General features: G+C 48.1%; 1 long non-coding RNA gene across 1 annotated transcript; it reads left to right on the top strand.

The window, feature by feature from the left end:
* The first annotated feature begins 8,569 nt into the window (after positions 1–8,569).
* On the top strand, positions 8,570–15,655 carry LOC117088683. The gene is made up of 3 exons (XR_004439274.1): positions 8,570–8,645; positions 15,316–15,444; positions 15,631–15,655. It is a non-coding gene; the product is annotated as an uncharacterized LOC117088683 (long non-coding RNA).
* The last annotated feature ends 2,238 nt before the right edge of the window (positions 15,656–17,893 follow it).

A 17,893-nucleotide genomic window follows, 5' to 3' on the forward strand; every position in this document is an offset into this window, starting at 1 on the left:
TACCTCCATTGGGGGAAAAAAATGGATGGTAGTCTAGGAAATGGAGTTTGTAGACTTCCACCCATAGAGGAGCACGTGGAAGGGTGGGAATTGAACCAAACATCTGCAGGCAAACAACTAGCACAGCGTACAGGCACCAGCCCCAGTGTGAGGGATCCTAGATGCCCACAGCTAAGGGATGGTCACTACAGCACTTGCCTCCCTGTTTTCTCTCTTTGCTGGTCATCTTGGCAGAGCAATCTGAATTGTCAGGTCCCATATGGTTCATCTCAGTCCAGAGAGTGACAGTCCCAGGGGAACAGGAGGAAAAGAGGAGGAGGAAGAAACGGGGTGCTTGGAACCAGGGCATCTCTGAAATTGGTAGCCTTTTTTATAATGGAATCCTCTGGTTTACTTGGTATTATAAGTAGAATGTTCATTCAGAAACAGAATGCTTGTTCCTCAGTACTATAAGAAAAAATTAGCATTTAGACAAAAAGTTTTCTCAGCAAGGCAATTTTACTTTCTGCAGAAAGGGTGTTCCTCACAGATGGAACAATGGTGAGACTGCACACGAACAAAGGAGGGAAGCAATTTTTATCCCTTACACAGCTTGTCCTTGCTACTGTGTTCTGTCTCCATTGGCTGCAGCCAGACCGCACAATCTAAGCTAAACCCAACTAGCTAATAACTTAAAACTTTATCCTAAAGAGGTAAAGGCAAGGGAGAACAAAGGAAAAGAGGAAGTTGCTTGCAAAAGGACTTAGAAAAGTAATAACCAAATATATTGGTTAAAGTACAAGGACATCAAATGTACTCATTCCCTTATATCTAATAGCTACACAGGACAGGGCTTAACAGAGTTACTAGCACAAAACAAGGTGGCTTGAAGGAAGTTAGTCTTTAAGAGAAACTATTATTTCTAACACTTATGATTTATTTTTTAACAAGAAGGGAAACTTTGAAGAGGAACCTTTTTACTTTCTACACTTGGTTTATTTTTCTCACCTCCCTATTCTTTCCCACACTATCAAGTGGGGAAAAAATAGTCAAAGACTGTGTGTGTTTCAGTTGTTAAAGGCCAGTCCTCTTCCCAGCACTGAAGAGGTAAGAACCCCATATACTAAATAAGCAGTTCTCATTCAGTTCAGAGAGTCGAAGCTGTCTCAACCACTTTATCTGGGTTCTGGTGCTGCAAAGAGCATCATATTACTCTGGCCCCTGTTGTTACTATCCCTAACTGCTATTCCTTGTTAAGCAGCTATTTATGCATTATACGTACATCACCTCTAATCTTATAAGGTAAACCTTATCACCTGTCATTTTACAGAGGAGGAAGCACAATGAGAGATTAAGGGGTGTGCCTGTGGTCACAGCTAGGAAGAGGCATGGCCAGTATTCCATCCACAGCCTTAGGATCTCTGCTTTTCACCCAGGATCAAAACTTTGGGAACAATAGTTGGTCACCTCGTCTCTTTTTAATAATGCTCAGGACACATGAATCAAGCATTTAAACTAAAAAAAGAAGAAAGCAAACTTAGGAGACTTAGAAGATTCTCTTGGCAATAATTCTATAAACCTAAAAGTATTCTGAAACTAGAAGTTTATTAGAGAGATGGCCAGGTGTGGTGGCTCACACCTGTAATCCCAGCACTTTGAGAGGCCAACATGGGTGGATCACCTGAGATCAGGAGTTCGAGACCAGCCTGGCCAACATGTTAAAACTCGGTCTCGGGGCCGGGCGCGGTGGCTCAAGCCTGTAATCCCAGCACTTTGGGAGGCCGAGACGGGCGGATCACGAGGTCAGGAGATCGAGACCATCCTGGCTAACACAGTGAAACCTCGTCTCTACTAAAAAAAAAATACAAACATCTAGCCGGGCGAGGTGGCGGGCGCCTGTAGTCCCAGCTACTGGGGAGGCTGAGGCAGGAGAATGGCGGGAACCCGGGAGGCGGAGCTTGCAGTGAGCTGAGATCCGGCCACTGCACTTCAGCTCCGGCGATAGAGCGAGACTCCGTCTCAAAAAAAAAAAAAAAAAAAAACTCGGTCTCTACTAAACATACCAAAAACAAAAACAAACAAAAACCTGGGCATGGTGGTGTACACCTGTAATCCCAGCTACTCAGGAGGCTGAGGCTGGAGAATCACTTGAACCCAGGAGTTCGAGGTAGCAGTGAGCTGAGTTCACACCACTGCACTCCAGCCTGGGTGACAGAGAGAGACTCTGTCTCAAAAAAAAAAAAAAAAAAAAAAAAAGAATGATTGGAAAGAAAGAAACAGGGTCCTGAACTTGTAGTATCCCTGGGAAGCCTGGCGAAAGCAGATGCAAAACCTTTCTGGAGGACAGATACAGGCAGTAGAGAATTCCCACAAAATCCTAGATACAAAAAAACAAGCCTGCATGAAAATAGACATAACAACCGGTGAAATTAGAGCCCTGGCACCTCAAAAACATATAACTATTGGCTGTTATAAAGGAAATAAATGTGTTACGTGGGAGGCTGAGGCAGGAGGATCACTTGAGCTCAGGCATTCGAGGTTGCAGTGAGCTATGATTGCGCCACTGCACTCCAGCATGGGTGACAGAGTGAGACCCTGTCTCAGAAAAATAGGCTGGGCACAGTGGCTCGCTATCCCAGCACTTTGGGAGGCCAAGGCGGGCAGATCACAAGGTCAGAAGATTGAGACCATCCTGGCTAACACAGTGAAACCTGGTCTCTACTAAAAATAGAAAAAATTAGCCAGGAGTGGTGGTGGGCGCCTGTAATCCCAGCTACTTGGGAGGCTGAGGCAGGAGAATGGCGTGAACCCAGGAGGCGGAGCTTACAGTAAGTTGAGATTGCACCACTGCACTCCAGCCTGGGTGACACAGCAAGACTCTGTCTCGAAAAATAAATAAATAAATAAATAAATAAATAAAATTAAAAATACATTTTAAAAAATCAAGGTTGGGCACGGTGGCTCACACCTGTAATCCCAGCACTTTGGGAGGCCGAGGCAGGCGGATCACCCAAGGTCAGAAGTTCGAGGCCAGCCTGGCCAACATGGTGAAACCCTGTCTTTACTAAAAACAAAAAATTAGCCGGACGCAGTGGCACGTGCCTGTGGTCCCAGCTGCTCTGGAGGCTGCTGACACAGGAGAATCTCTTGAACCTGGGAGACAGAGGTTGCGGTTAGCTGAGATCGAGCCACTGCACTCCAGCATGAGCAACAGAGCGAGACTTCGACTCAAAAGAAAAAAAAATCAAAACATAAGAAAGGAATAATTTGCTTTTTTTGTTTTTTTTTTTTGTTTGTTTGTTTGTTTTGAGATGGAGTCTCAGTCTGTAGCCCAGGCTGGAGTACAGTGGTGTGATCTCAGCTCACTGCAACCTCTGCCTCCCAGATTCAAGCAATTCTCCTGCGTCAGCCTCCGAAGTACCTGAGATTACAGGTGCCCGTCACCACGCACAGCTAATTTTTGTATTTTTGGTAGAGATGGGGTTTCACCATGTTGGTCAGACTGGTCTCGAACTCTTGACCTCAGGTGATCTGCCCACCTCAGCCTCCCAAAGTGTTAGGGTTGCAGGCATGAGCCATTGTGCCCAGCCAATTTGCTTTAAGAAAAAAATTTTTTTAAGAAATGCCTGGAACTTCCAGGAAAAAAAAAAACCTGAATGAAATAAAAATTACACAGCCAGAGATCATTTTTTGCACCTCAAGAAGGATCTGTAGAAATTTTTGGCCAGGCATGGTGGCTCACGCCTATAATCCCAGCACTTTGAGAGGCCAAGGTGGGCGGATCATGAGGTCAGGAAATCGAGACCATCCTGGCCAACATGGTGAAACCCTGTTTCTACTAAAATACGAAACATTACCCAGGCCTGATGTCGCATGCCTGTAGCCCAGCCCCTCGGGAGGGTGACGCAGGGGAATTGCTTGAACCCGGGAGGCAGAGGTTGCAGTGAGGCAAGGTCGCACCACTGTACTCCTGCCTGGCGACCCAGGGAGACTCCATCTAAAAAAAAAAAAAAAGAAAGAAAGAAATTTTCCGGAAAATAGCAAGGGAAATCGAGATATAGAAAATATGGAAAGAATAAATTATACACTGCAGAAGGGAGAAGTTGGTGCTGTACAATCAATTTGAAAAACAATTTGCAAAATCTAGTCCAGTTGAAGGTGCACGCGGTCTATTACCCTGCATTTTCCTATTAAAATGTGTCTGTGGATGCTACAGGGCACCACCCATATCCCACCCCTCAGGACCCAGCTGCTGGGGGTATTGGCTGCTGAATTCAAAGCTGAGTTCTTCTTGGGGAATTGCCTTTACCAAAGGAAGCTGCCTCGCCCAAGGATATGCACACGCCCTGCTCAGGGAGTACAAAGGCCAAGCCTTCTTGCCCGTTTTGGGACAACTGGAAAGACCGGCCCAGCTCCAGAGCTGAGGCTTCTCTTATAACTACATTGCAGCTTAACTTCAATGGTTAACTTAACTGGTTAGGGAGAATCCTCTAACCAATCCTGCTTCCTTCAGTTCCTTACAGGTGTTGTTCTAAAGAGCATTCCCCAGAAAGTGTTGTGCAAGTAAACTTCCCAATCTATTTCCTAGAGAAGCCATCCTGAGATAGTACCCTGGAAAGAAACCCATCAAATTACACCAAGACTCATATAAATGTTTACAGGAGCAATAGCAAACATTTGGAAACAATAAAAATGTTCACCAGGCTGATGCAGTGGCTCAAACCTGTAATCCCAGCACTTTGGGAGGGCAAGGCAGGAGGATCACTTGCGGCCAGGAGTTCAAGACCAGCCTGGGCAACATAGTGAAACCCCATCTTTCCAAAAAGTTTTGTTTTTGAGACGGAGTTTCACTCATTTCCCAGTCTGGAGTGCAATGGTGTAATCTCAGCTCACTGCAACCTCCGTCTCCCAGGTTCAAGCAATACTCCTGCCTCAGTCTCCCAAGTAGCTGAGATTACAGGAGTGCACCATCACGCGTAGCTAATTTTTTGTATTTTTAGTAGAAACAGGTTTCACTATGTTAGCCAGGCTGGTCTCAAATTCCTGATCTCAGGTAATCCACCTGCCTCAGTCTCCCAAAGTGCTGGGATTACAGGCGTGAGCCACCGCGCCCGGCCAAAAAGTTTTTAAAAATTAGCCAGGTGTGGTGGTACATGCCTGTAGTCCCAGCTACTCGGGAGGCTGAGGCAGAAGGATTGCTTGAGCCCAGATGTTTGAAGCTGCAGTGAGCTAAGATGGCACCACTGCGCTCCAGCCTGGGCATAGAGAGAGACACTGTTCCCCTAAAATATAAAGTATTAAAAACTTTTGCTACATACATTTAAAATTTTTCTACCTGAAAAAAAAAAAAAAAAAAAAAAACACCACAAGGAAACAATTTTAAACCAACAGTGTAAAAATGGCAAAACTATTGGGCTAATTTCTTTATTATATAAAGAACAGTTATAGGCTGGGCGTGGTGGCTCACGCCTGTAATCCCAGCACTTTTGGAGGCTGAGGCAGGTGGATCACCTGAGGTCAGCAGTTCGAGATCAGCCTGGACAACATGGTGAAACCCCACCTCTATTAAAAATACAAAAATTAGCTGGGCATGGTGGCAGGCAACTGTAATCCCAGCTACTCAGGAGGTTGAGACAGGAGAATCACTTGAACCCAGGAGGCAGAGGTTGCAGTGAGCCAAAATCGCGCCATTGCACTGCAGCCTGGGCAACAAGACTCCGTCTTAAAAAAAAAAAAAAAAAAAAAAAAGAACTGTTCTAAATCAATGAGTAAAAGGTCAACCCAATTGAAAAATGAGCAAAGGATATGAACATAAAAAGAAATATCTCTTAATATGAAAAGATGCTTCACCTCACTCATAATAAGAGAAATGTGAATTAAAACTACAATGAGATACTGCTTTGTTTTTGTTTTTGCTTTTTTGAGACAGGGTTTTTACTCTGTCGCCCAGGCTGAGGGCTGTGGCGCAATCACAGCTCACTGCAGACTTGACCTCAGGCTCAAGCGATCCTGCTGCCTCAGCCACCTGAGTAGCTGGGACTGCAGGCATGCACCACCACACCTCGCTAATTCTTTACTTTTTGTAGAGACAGGGTCTTTTTTTTTTTTTTTTTTTTTGAGACGGAGTCTCGCTCTGTCGCCCAGGCTGGAGTGCAGTGGCCCTATCTCAGCTCACTGCAAGCTCCGCCTCCCGGGTTCACGCCATTCTCCTGCCTCAGCCTCCCAAGTATTTGAGACTACAGGCGCCCGCCACCTCGCCCGGCTAATTTTTTGTATTTTTTAGTAGAGACAGGGTTTCACCGTGTTAGCCAGGATGGTCTCGATCTCCTGACCTCGTGATCCGCCTGCCTCGGCCTCCCAAAGTGGTGGGATTACAGGCGTGAGCCACCGTGCCCGGCAAGACAGGGTCTTACTATGTTGCCCAGACTGGTCTCAAACTCCTGGGCTCAAACGATCCTTCCATCTTGGCCTCCCACAGGCTTGGGATTACAGGTGTGAGCTGTGGCACCCAGCTGAGATACTGTTGTTTTACTTACCAAATTGAATACTAAAAAGTTTGATAACATTGTGTTGGCAAGGGTGTGCAGAAACGGGCATTCCATACTGTTGGTAGGACTGTAAACTGGTGCAGCCTCCAATGAAGGTCATATTGGTAATACCTATAAAAATTTTTTTAAAAAATTGATCCACAAAAGTGAAATATGTAACAAAAATTTCCAGGACTATTGGTTTCCCAACCTAGTGTGTCAACCTACTGATAGGCATAGAAAGTTGTAAAATTCAGTTTTAAAATCTCTCCTTTAACGTTTAACTTAATTCCTCTTATTTGTTTTTTTGTTTGTTTGTTTTTTGTTGCTTTTTTTTAACTTCCGCATCTTGTCTCCCACACAGGGCAGTGCAATCTGGCAGAGATAGAATAGGCTTTGGAGGCATAAGATGGGAATTCAGGGAGTCTTAAGAGAAACAGAGCTGGAAGTGCTCTTAGAGGTCATGGTCCCCCTTCTCTAAGGTCCCCATCTCCTCAGACACATTATGTAGCAGAGACCGAGGCCAAGGCCTGGGAGGCACCTTCTCCAAGGTCACATCAGGTCTCTGGCTCTCCGCCTGTCGCTCTTTCCCTGCTTTAAACCCTCACTGAGCTGCATGTCAGGCCCAGTGCCAAGTAGTCTTCAACTCTGGCCTCATTTCATTTTCACGACAACTTTATCAGATAATCTTTGCTGCAAACAACTTAAGACAACAGATTGTTTACCTGGAAAAGGGTGTCATGAAGTATAGTGCCAACTCACAGAAACTCCTCCAACTGCCAAGCCCGGAGCCTCCTCGGCCAGAAACAATGTTCTTGTGCCCCCCTGAGCTGCTCAGCACCCCCATCCCACGGAGAAGGGGAGAAAACCCCCGACCAACACTCCATCAGGGCCCAAACCCCATGGCCATGCTGCTCTCAGGACCAGGTGCGGGGGACAGACTCACTGAGAGAGGGAATCAGTCTATCACCCAGCTCAGGCCTGCCATGGGGGCAGGGATATTCCAGCCTGGTTCTTGGGGCCGGTGGATTTCCAGGAGCGCTGGCGAGCCCTGGTATCAGTCAGGCCCCAGGGGTTTGCAGGGAAGAGGCACACAGCATCTATTTGAGGAACTTGATTGAGAACTCTTGGGAAGATGCGCTCAGGGTCAGTCCCTCCCAAACGGACATTTCCATAGGCCTCGTGGGGGGCAAGGACGTAGGCTCTGGGTCACTCAGCGTTAACCCCAAGCCAGGTGAACAATCTACTCTCAATATACCCAAAAAGGAGGCTCTGATGGGCTGACTCCCTCTCATCCAATGTGGAGAGTCCTCACCACACACAGCTTAGGGCAGCCCCCTCCTGGCTACCTCTTATAGTGGCCTTTGCTGGGACATCAACACTATTCTAATTTTTTATGACCAGGTTAGCAGGCTGGTTTCATTGGTAAACACAGGCCAGGCAACAGGGACTTTTTGTGGAAAGATCTCAAGCCTGGAGGCAGGACCCTAGAGCCTCCTGGATCTGTCTAGTACAGGGCCAGTTTGGATCAGCCTCTCCATGCCCCCACCCAGCTCACACCATCTCCCAGCCTGCTCTCTGATCTCTTCACCTGACCTTAGCTCCACAGGTGGGGCTCATGTAGCTCTGAAGGCGTAGGGAGGCTCCCAAGTGGCTTAGTCATAAATACCTTCAAACCACATGTTACTTCCCAAGCTACAGGACTCCCAGCCTCTCGGTCCTTAGTCATGGGTCCCAGGTCCTCACGGCCCGCTCCCAAGTCACCCTGCCTTCCCAGACCATTAAAGTCCTTAAACCATCCCCCAATTTCCTCTAATAATTACCTAAACATCCTTGAGGCTCTTTATACCCCAGCCACAGCCTTGGAGCCTGGATTGGATATCCTGAGCCCCCAGCTCCGCAGCCATCATGTCTGGGCCCTCCATCTTTCCCACCAGCAGGCCTGGGGCCATGGGAAGGGGCGGGCCTGGCTGCAAATCGCCTCCTCCCTTTGGTCCTGCCCCCAGAGCGGGGGATAAAGGAGCACTAGGGCGGCTCCATCAGATTCTTACTAAAGGCTGCAGCTGGGATGGACCCTGCAGGGCCAGATGGCAGTGGTCATGGTGGGGAGCTCAGCCGCCACTCCCAGAGGTCATGCAGGTAGGGGCTGGAGCTCAGCGAAACAGGGGAAGTGGGAAAAAATTCTTTGGAGTTTGGCCTGGCCTCTGGAAGCCTAGCCTCTAAGAATTTGGGATGCATCTGATAAGAAGCGGCTTCCTTGAATCCTGCCCCAAAGTTGGAAGGGTCTAGAGGCATCTCTCACCCTCTCATAGTCTAGAGGAGGAGACAGACCAGAGAGGGGGAAAGACAGACTGAGGCTGCCCAGCTGGTTCAGGGCTGGCTCAGGGTCTGACCATGTAGGGCAGGGATTCCCCACTTTCCTTTCTTTTTCTACCCAACAAAGGTTTCTCTTGTTCAGAAACACCACACAGCTCCACGCAGTTGGAATCTGGTCTTCTGGTCACCTTTGTGGCCCCAGCACTTAGCACGGTGCCAGGTACTCATAAATGTTTGGACGAAACACGCCAGGTTGAACATTGCACCATTAGAGTTATGCCTTTGGGTATACCAGCTTTGTAAAAGGGGATGCTAGCTCATTGGGCCTTCCATCAGACATTCTTACCAGAGCACAAATTCATTTTGCAAACAGCTGTAAGATCAGTTCTCCAAAGAAAACTGACTTTGGGTAAAGGAGGGATACTCGTGGGGCTTGGGGTCTTGGTGTGTCCTGGTTTTCCCGGGCTAGAAAGGAAGGCAGCCATGTCGTAGACGGGGAGGTTGGCAGGTGGGGGAGGATAATTTGCTAAAGGAGTTTTTGTTTGTTTGTTTGTTTTGAGACAGAGTCTTGCCCTGTCACTCAAGCAGTGGTGCAATCTCGGTTCACTGCAGCTTTCACCTCCCGGGTTCAAGTGATTCTTCAGCCTCAGCCTTCTGAGTGGCTGGGACTACAGGTGTGTGCCACCACACCGGCTAATTTTTGTATTTTTAGTGGAGACGGGGTTTCACCATGTTGGCCAGACTGGTCTCGAACTCCTGACCTCAGGTGATCCGCCTGCCTCGGCCTCCCAAACAGCTGGGATTACAGGTGTAAGCCACCGTGCCTAGCCCCTAAAGGAGATTTTAAATTGTTCCTTACTGAGCCAGGACTGGAGGGTGACAGCCTAGAATAAATTTGGGCTCTCAGGTTGTAAAAATCCTGGTGGAGGGCTTATTTGGCAGCTCCACCTGGCCCCTCCTGCCGCCAATCATCCCCTTCTCAGTTCTCCCTTTTCCCACACCCTCCCTTCACCCATGGAGTCCAGTCCTCACTCCTCAGGCTCACTTCCAGGGTCCCACGGCTCCACCCCTTCTTTGGCTCCCCAGCCACTGAGCCCCTTTGGCTGCCTCCCCAGGCCTGCATGACCTGTCACCTCTGGCTGCTCTATCCCTACCCCTTGGCCTGAGAACTTGGCCTGAGAAATTCCCCAAATCCAACAGCCCTCACCCCTGACAAGTCAATCTTGGTTAACGAGAGAATTATTGGGCTGAGTGAGGACACCTGGGTTATATAGTCTTAGCTCTTGTTTGGAGTCTCAGGCCAGTTACTTACCTGTCTAAGGGGGTTTGAAAACTGGGAGAATGACTCCTGACTTTTAAGGCTTGTGTTGAGAATCGAATGAACTAATTTGACATTCCCCCAAACAAATTGTGTTTTATTGGTATGCTAAGAGGTGTTTGGCTGGAGGGCCTAATCAAGTAACAAAAAGGACAAGTTTAAGCAATGCTGGGTTAAATCAAATTAAAACAGTTCCTTTGCAGGACTTATCAGAGCCTTTAATATGTTTACCTGCAATAAACACTATACGATATGCTCCTAAGAAAATGCAGAAGGGGGCCGGGCATGTGACTCACTCCTGTAATCTCAGCACTTTGGGAGTCTGAGGCAGGAGGATCACTTGAGCTCAGGAGTTCAAGACCAGCCTGGGCAACATAGTGATACCCTATTCCTGAAAAACATAAAAAAAAAAAAAAAAAAAAAGGCCGAGCGCGGTGGCTCAAGCCTGTAATCCCAGCACTTTGGGAGGCCGAGACGGGCGGATCACGAGGTCAGGAGATCGAGACCATCCTGGCTAACACGTGAAACCCCATCTCTACTAAAAGATACAAAAAACTAGCCGGGTGAGGTGGCGGGCGCCTGTAGTCCCAGCTACACAGGAGGCTGAGGCAAGAGAATGGCGTAAACCTGGGAGACAGAGCTTGTAGTGAGCTGAGATCCGGCCACTGCACTCCAGCCTGGGCAACAGAGCGAGATTCCGTCTCAAAAAAAAAAAAAAAAAATTAACTGTGGTAGTATAGGCCTATAGTCCCAGCTACTTGGGAGGCTGAGGCAGGAGGATTGCTTGAGTTCAAGAGGTCGAGGCTGCAGTGAGCCAAGATTGCATACTCTCTCAAAAACAAAACAAAAAAAAGAACAGTATCTGGATTATAGAAGGTGCTTGCATTTGGCTTTCGATCTCTCAAGCTACTGGCTCGGCCCTTTTCCAAGTGTACTTTACTTCCTAAAAAAAAAATGTATATATATATATAGAGATATTGAGAGAGACAGAAGGAAGAGTTTTTCTTTTTTTTTTTCGAGATGGAGTTTCGTTCTTGTTGCCCAGGCTGGAGTGCAATGGTGTGATCTCGAGTCACTGCAACCTCCGCCTCCTGGGTTCAAGCAATTCTCCTGCCTCATCCTCCCGAGTAGGTGGGATTACAGGCATGTGCCACCACTCCCTGTTGATTTTGTATTTTTATTAGAGATGGGGTTTCTCCATGTTGGTCAGCCTGGTCTTGAACTCCCGACCTCAGGTGATCTGCCTGCCTTGGCCTCCCAAAGTGCTGGGATTACAGGCGTGAGCCACTGCGCCAAGTCTGAAGAGTTTTTCAGATTGATTTAATCATAAGGCCCCTACCCTCTGTTTCTGTGGCTCATCTAATGGGCAGAGTCCCTCTGGATGAACTGGGAGAGCTCTGTCACCGGACTTTTTGGGCTAATGAAGGAGCTAGGGTGGTGGCCTCTGACAGTCCTCGAGGTCAGCCTCATTGGTGGCCCTTAGGAAAAGGCAAAGCTTTTCCAGCACATCCTCCATTGGTGGACAGGGGACATGAGACCTGCAAGTCCCTTGCTCTGAGGGTTACTGGCTCTACCCCTGTGAGATTAGAGGCTCCTCCTCTCAGGGCTCACCCCTTCCACAGTGACAGTTTCACCTCCACCCCTCAACCCCCACCCCTCAAGCCCTCCCTAACTTTGGCTGCTGCCCACTAATCTAATCCCTACTTCAACCCAGCCTCTTACTGTCTGCTTCCCTGCATTCACCAGCCCAGGCATATTCCAACATTTTTACTTGTAAACCTCCTAAAAGAAATGTGGAAAGTTATGTCTCGCCTCGATACTCTAAGTTATCTGATGATTTTCATCATAAACATAAATTGTTGCAAAAGTTATAATTTTTTTTTTTGAGGCGGAGTTTTGCTCTGTCGCCCAGGCTGTAGTGAAGTAGCATAATGTCAGCTCACTGCAACCTCTGCCTCCTGGGTTCAAGCAATTCTTCTACCTCAGCCTCCTGAGTAGCTGGGATTACAGGTGTGTGCCACCATGCCCGGCTCATTTTTGTATTTTTAGTAGAGACGAGGTTTTACCATGTTGGCCAGGCTGGTCTCGAACTCCTAACCTTGTGATCCATTCACCTCGGCCTCCCAAAGTGCTGGGATTACAGGTGTGAGCCACCGCGCCCGGCCCACTGGTGATGATTATTACTAGCACCTCCTCAAAGGCCTTTCCTGACCTCCCACCCCACCATCCAATCCATCACTATTGACTGTTTCTGTCAGAGTCCTGCTATAATCTGTGTTAGTCTTGGTTATTTATGCCCATGTTACTGTAGGGCCTGGACTGGGGAAAGGAAATGAGATGAGTTGCACAGGGTTAGATCCTATCTTTATTCAAGAGTTTGATTTGTATTTATTTATTTATTTTTATTTATTTATTTATTTATTTTTATTTATTTATTTATTTATTTATTTATTTATTTATTTATTTTTGAGACAGGGTCTGGTTCTGTCACCCAGGCTGGAGTACAGTGGCGCCATCTTAGCTCACTGCAGATTTAACCTTTTAAGCTCAAGTGATCCTCCTGCCTCAGCCTGCTAAGTAGCTAGGACAACAAGTATACACCACCATGCCTGGCTAATATTTTGTATTTTTAGTATAGACAGGGTCTCGCCATGTTGGCCAGGCTGGTCTTGAACTCCCGAGCTTAAGCAATCCCAAACTGCTGGGATTACAGGTGTGAGCCACTGTGCCTGGCCTGAAAGTTTGATATTTTGTTAATGAATAGTTTTGCATTAGTTTTGATCTTTTTAAATTTTTTTTTAAATTTTTTCCTTTTGAGACAGAATTTCACTCTTGTTGCCCAGGCTGGAGTGCAATGGCATAATCTCTGCTCACCGCAACCTCCACCTCCCGAGTTCAAGCGATTCACCTGCCTCAGCCTCCCGAGTAGATGGGATTGCAGGCATGTGCCACCACACCTGGCTAATTTTGTATTTTTAGTAGAGAGTATTTCTCCACGTTGGTCAGGCTGGTCTTGAACTCCCGACCTCAGGTGATCTGCCTGCCTCGGCCTCCCAAAGTGCTGGGATTACAGGCGTGAGCCACCACACCCGGCCTAGTTTTGATCTTTTAAAATATTGCTCCAGGAAATACCATTATCCCACATGAAGTACCCAGAGCAGGGACAGGGACAGAGGCTACATTCTAGTCCCATGAAAGCAGGCTGGCCCAGCCCAAGCCGAGGGTCTGCTGGAGTGAGAGAAATAAAATATTATTTCTCTTGGTTACTTAGTTCTTTCGGCAGCCCCTAGAATTTTGTGTCCAAGGTGAGTGCCTCACTCACTTGCCCTAGTCCTGGCCCTGGTTTCTGGGTTCTCAGCTGGAGTCTTAGAGTTATCATGCAGGGGCTCCACGCCTGTGGAGTCACATTGTCATGTGACTGACAATCTGGCATCTTCACCAGCAAGAGCGGGCCCTGTCACCTGCTTCTCCTTTCCCGTGCCTGCTTCTCTGCTAGCACATTGCCCTTGGACACTCTGTGGAAGAGGTGTGACCCACACTCCGGCAGACCCTCGGCTTGGGCTGGGCCAGCCTGCTCTCATGGGACTAGAATGCAGCCTCTGTCCCTGTCCCTACCCTGGTCACCTCGTGTGGGCTCCTTCCCCCTCAGGGCAAGGTAGGGAAAGTCAGCAGCTGAGTTCCTTTCTACCTGGTACCTGTCCCAGACCCTTGGCCTAGGCCTGGACACTGAGGAGACTCACTAAATGCTTGCTCACCTCATCCTCCCCTCACCCTTCTCGACCTCCCACCTTGATTCTCCAGAGGAGGAGGGAAAGTGGGGGGGAGAGGGGAAATGACAGAAGAAGAGATGAGAACAGCTGTCATTTACCCAGGGCTTGCTATGGGCCAGGGACTTCACAGACAGGCTCTTGTTGAAGTTTTACATCACCTCATGAAGTAGGTCCTACTATTGTCCCCATTTTACAAATGCAAAAACTGAGGCATGGAAAAGTTAAGTGACTTGTCCAAGCTCACATAACCAAGAAGTAGTGGTACTAGGCAGAATTGGCTATATAATGTGTGGGACCCATTGCAAAATGAAAATGTGGGGACCCCTTGTTCAAAAACTATTAATAAATTCAAGACCAGGACAGCAGAGCACGAATGCAAGTGTAGGGCCCTGTGTGATTGCACAGGCCCCCACTGGTGAAGCCAGTCCTGGTGGTAGAATGTGAACCTGGAATTCTGACTCTAGAATCCACAACTCTGCATTTGGGGAGAGTAATAGTCATCACTCTGATCACCGAGCACCTGCTGTATGCATTGTGCAAAATCTTTTTTTTTTTTTTTGAGACAGAGTTTCGCTCTTGTTGCCCAGGCTGGTGTGCAATGGTACAATCTCAGCTCACCATAATCTCTGCCTCCCTGGTTCAAGTGATTCTCCTGCCTCAGCCTCCCAAGTATCTGGGATTACAGGCATGTGCCACGAGGCCCGGCTAATTTTGTATTTTTAGTAGAGAGGGGGTTTCTCCATGTGGTCAGGCTGGTCTTGAACTCCCAGCCTCAGGTGATCTGCCCGCCTCAGCCTCCCAAAGTGCTGGGATTACAGGCGTGAGCCATCAAGCCAGGTTGATTGTGAAAAATCTTAAAAAGCTTTGCAACAACTCAGCAAGGACTAGGCATTGTTACCCCCCGCCACCTTTTTTTTTTTTTTTTGAGACGGAGTTTCATCCTTGTTGACCAGGCTAGAGTGCAGGGGCGTGATCTTGGCTCACTGCAACCTCCACCTCCAGGGTTCAAGCAATTCCCCTGCCTCAGCCTCCTGAGTAGTCCAAGGTGCCTGCCATCATGCCTGGCTAATTTTTGTATTTTTAGTACAGACAGGGTTTCAATATGTTGGCCAGGCTAGTCTCAAACTCCTGACCTCAGGTGATCCGCCTGCCTCTGCCTCCCAAAGTGTTGGGATTATGGGTGTGAGCCACCGCGCCCAGCCTGTTACCCCACTTTTAGGAGTGAGGAAACCAAGCTTTAGAGAAGGTGAGGTACTCACCTAGTGTTGCCAGTGGGGTCAGGATTTGAACACCAGACGAATTCCAGAGCCTGTGTTTTTCTTACCATATCAGATAGCCTCTGTTTGTAAGGATCACAAAGGCAGGAACTAAAACAGGGCTGGGCATGACTCAGACAATCTCTTAGGAACTTTGTTTTCCGGGCCCATCACTGGGGGTCGAGGCATCGCTTTGCCCATGATGGAAACGTGTCCCAGGTCTGCAAGTACTTCCAGCAAGGCTTCTGTTTCCCTGGACATCGTGGAGATCAACGCAGGTAAGTCCCTCTTCTTCCCCCCTGGGGAAGTGGTGTTAGGGTGGGACACTAGAGAGATAGTCCCTTCATAAATCATGTATCTTCCCAGAGCTGCTTCTCCTAACTCAGCTCCAAGTTCTAGGCTAAGCTGGCTCTGAGCCCTGGAGGGCTGTCCCTGTCTCCTCATTCTCTTCTTCCCCACTACAGCTGTCAGCACCCAAAGACCCCCAACCCCCTGCAGTGGGGTCGCCGCCATTCGGAGCCACGCGTCACTCTGCCGGGGCCCCACCTAGGACTGGCCCGCAGGGGATCCGAGCCCACCTACCTGCCCTCTGTGGCTGTGGGCTGGGGCTGGGCCAGGGCCTGCTGGGGCATGGAGCCTGCCCTGGAGGGGCTGGCCAGCAAGGCTGAGGAGGTTGGCAGCAGCTCCTGGAAGTCCCTGCCTTCATCATGTGAGTCATCAGGGGCACCATGGGTGGGCACAAGTGGGCACTGAGACTAGGGCTCGTGCTCTGCCTCTGAGCAGGGTTTATATTTTCATCCATTCCCCTTCCTCTTCAAGATTCCTGGCTGGAGGGAAATTTTCCTCTAGTTCCCTTGCTCTGTGTTCTAAAAGCAGAATACCATGGTGCCTATGGTGTCAAACCCCTAGTTCCAAATCCTGGCCCTACCACCTAGTAGCTGTGTGATCTTGGACAAGTCACTTAACCTTTCTGGGCCTCGGTTTCCTGATCTACAAAATGGCATTGATAATGATACTTAACTCACAGGGTCATTTTGAGTGTTGATATGCTTAGCACAGTACCTCGTGCAGAGTATGCACTAAATGTTAGTGGCTATTTTTTTACTGTATTTATTTATTTTCTTGAAATAGGGTCTCCCTCTGTCACCCAGGCTGGAGTACAGTGGCACTATCTCAGCTCACTGCAAACTCCGCCTCCAGGATTCAAGCGATTCTCCTGCCTCAGCCTCCCGAGTAGCTGGGATTACAGGCGTGCACCACCATGCCCAGCTAATTTTTATATTTTTAATAGAGATGGGGTTTCACCATGTTGGTCAGGCTCATCTCAAACTCCTGACCTCGTGATGCGCCTACCTTGGCCTCCCAAAGTGCTGGGATTACAGGCATGAGCCACTGTGCCCAGTCTGGCTATTTTTAAAATTATTGCTCTAAATCAATGTTAGTCAGATTATAAAGAAATTTAAGTCACATATGTAATTTTTTTTTTTTTGAGACGGAGTCTTGCTCTGTTGCCCAGGCTGGAGTGCAGTGCACAATCTCAGCTCACTGCAAGTTCCGCCTCCCAGGTTCACGCCATTCTCCTGCCTCAGCCTCCTGAGCAGCTAGGACTACAGGCGCCTGCCACCACACCCAGCTAATTTTTTTGTCTTTTTAGTAGAGACGGGGTTTCACCGTGTTAGCCAGGATGGTCTTGATCTCCTGACCTCGTGATCTGCCCGCCTCGGCCTCCCAAAGTGCCAGGATTACAGGCATGAGCCACCATGCCCGGCCCACATATGTAATTTTTATAATAGCTTTATTGAAATATAATTCACAAACCAAAAAATTCACCAATTTATACAATTCAGTGTGTTAATTCATAAAGTTATGCAGACATCACTGCTACCTAATTTTAGAACATTTTTATCATCCCATTAGCAGTTACTTTCATCCTCCGCCCTTCCGGCCTCTGGTAACCACTAATCCACATTCTGTCTCTGGTTTGGCTGTTCTGAACTTTTTATTTGAATGGAATCTTACAATATGTGGCCTTTTGTGTCAGGCTGCTTTCACTGAGTGTGATGTTTTCTAGGTTCATCCATATTGTAGAATGTACCAGTACTTCATCCTTTTTTTTTTTGAGGCGGAGTCTCGCTCTGTCACCCAGACTGGAGTGCAGTGGCACCATCTCAGCTCACTGCAAGCTCCGCCTCCCGGGATCACGCCATTCTTCTGCCTCAGCCTCCAGAGTAGCTCGGACTACAGGTGCCTGCCACCATGCCCAGCTAATTTTTTTTGTATTTTTTTTAGTAGAGACAGGGTTTCACTGTGTTAGCCAGGATGGTCTTGATCTCCTGACCTCATGATCCTCCTGCCTCGGCCTCCCAGAATGCTGGGATTACAGGTGTGAGCCACTGCACCTGGCCTATCTTTTATTTTTGATAGAGACAGAGTTTGCCATGTTGTCCAATCTGGTCTCCAACTCCTGAGCTCAAGCGATCTACCCACCTCATACTCCCAAAGTTTTGGGATTATAGGCAGGAGCCACAGCGTCTGGCCCTATTTTCTACTTATAGCAGGTGTCAACTCAGACTCGCCCCATTTCAGTAGCTCAAGAGCCGCATATGGCTCTTGGTTACATATTGGACAGTGCAGTTCTAAATGGCTATAGGAGAGGCTTCTTTTTTTTTTTTTGAGACGGAGTCTCATTTTGTCTCCCAGGCTGGAGTGCAGTGGCACTATCTCAGC

Source organism: Trachypithecus francoisi, unplaced genomic scaffold (assembly GCF_009764315.1).
Source record: "Trachypithecus francoisi isolate TF-2019V2 unplaced genomic scaffold, Tfra_2.0 Lachesis_group10, whole genome shotgun sequence".
NCBI classification, from domain to species: domain Eukaryota; kingdom Metazoa; phylum Chordata; class Mammalia; order Primates; family Cercopithecidae; genus Trachypithecus; species Trachypithecus francoisi.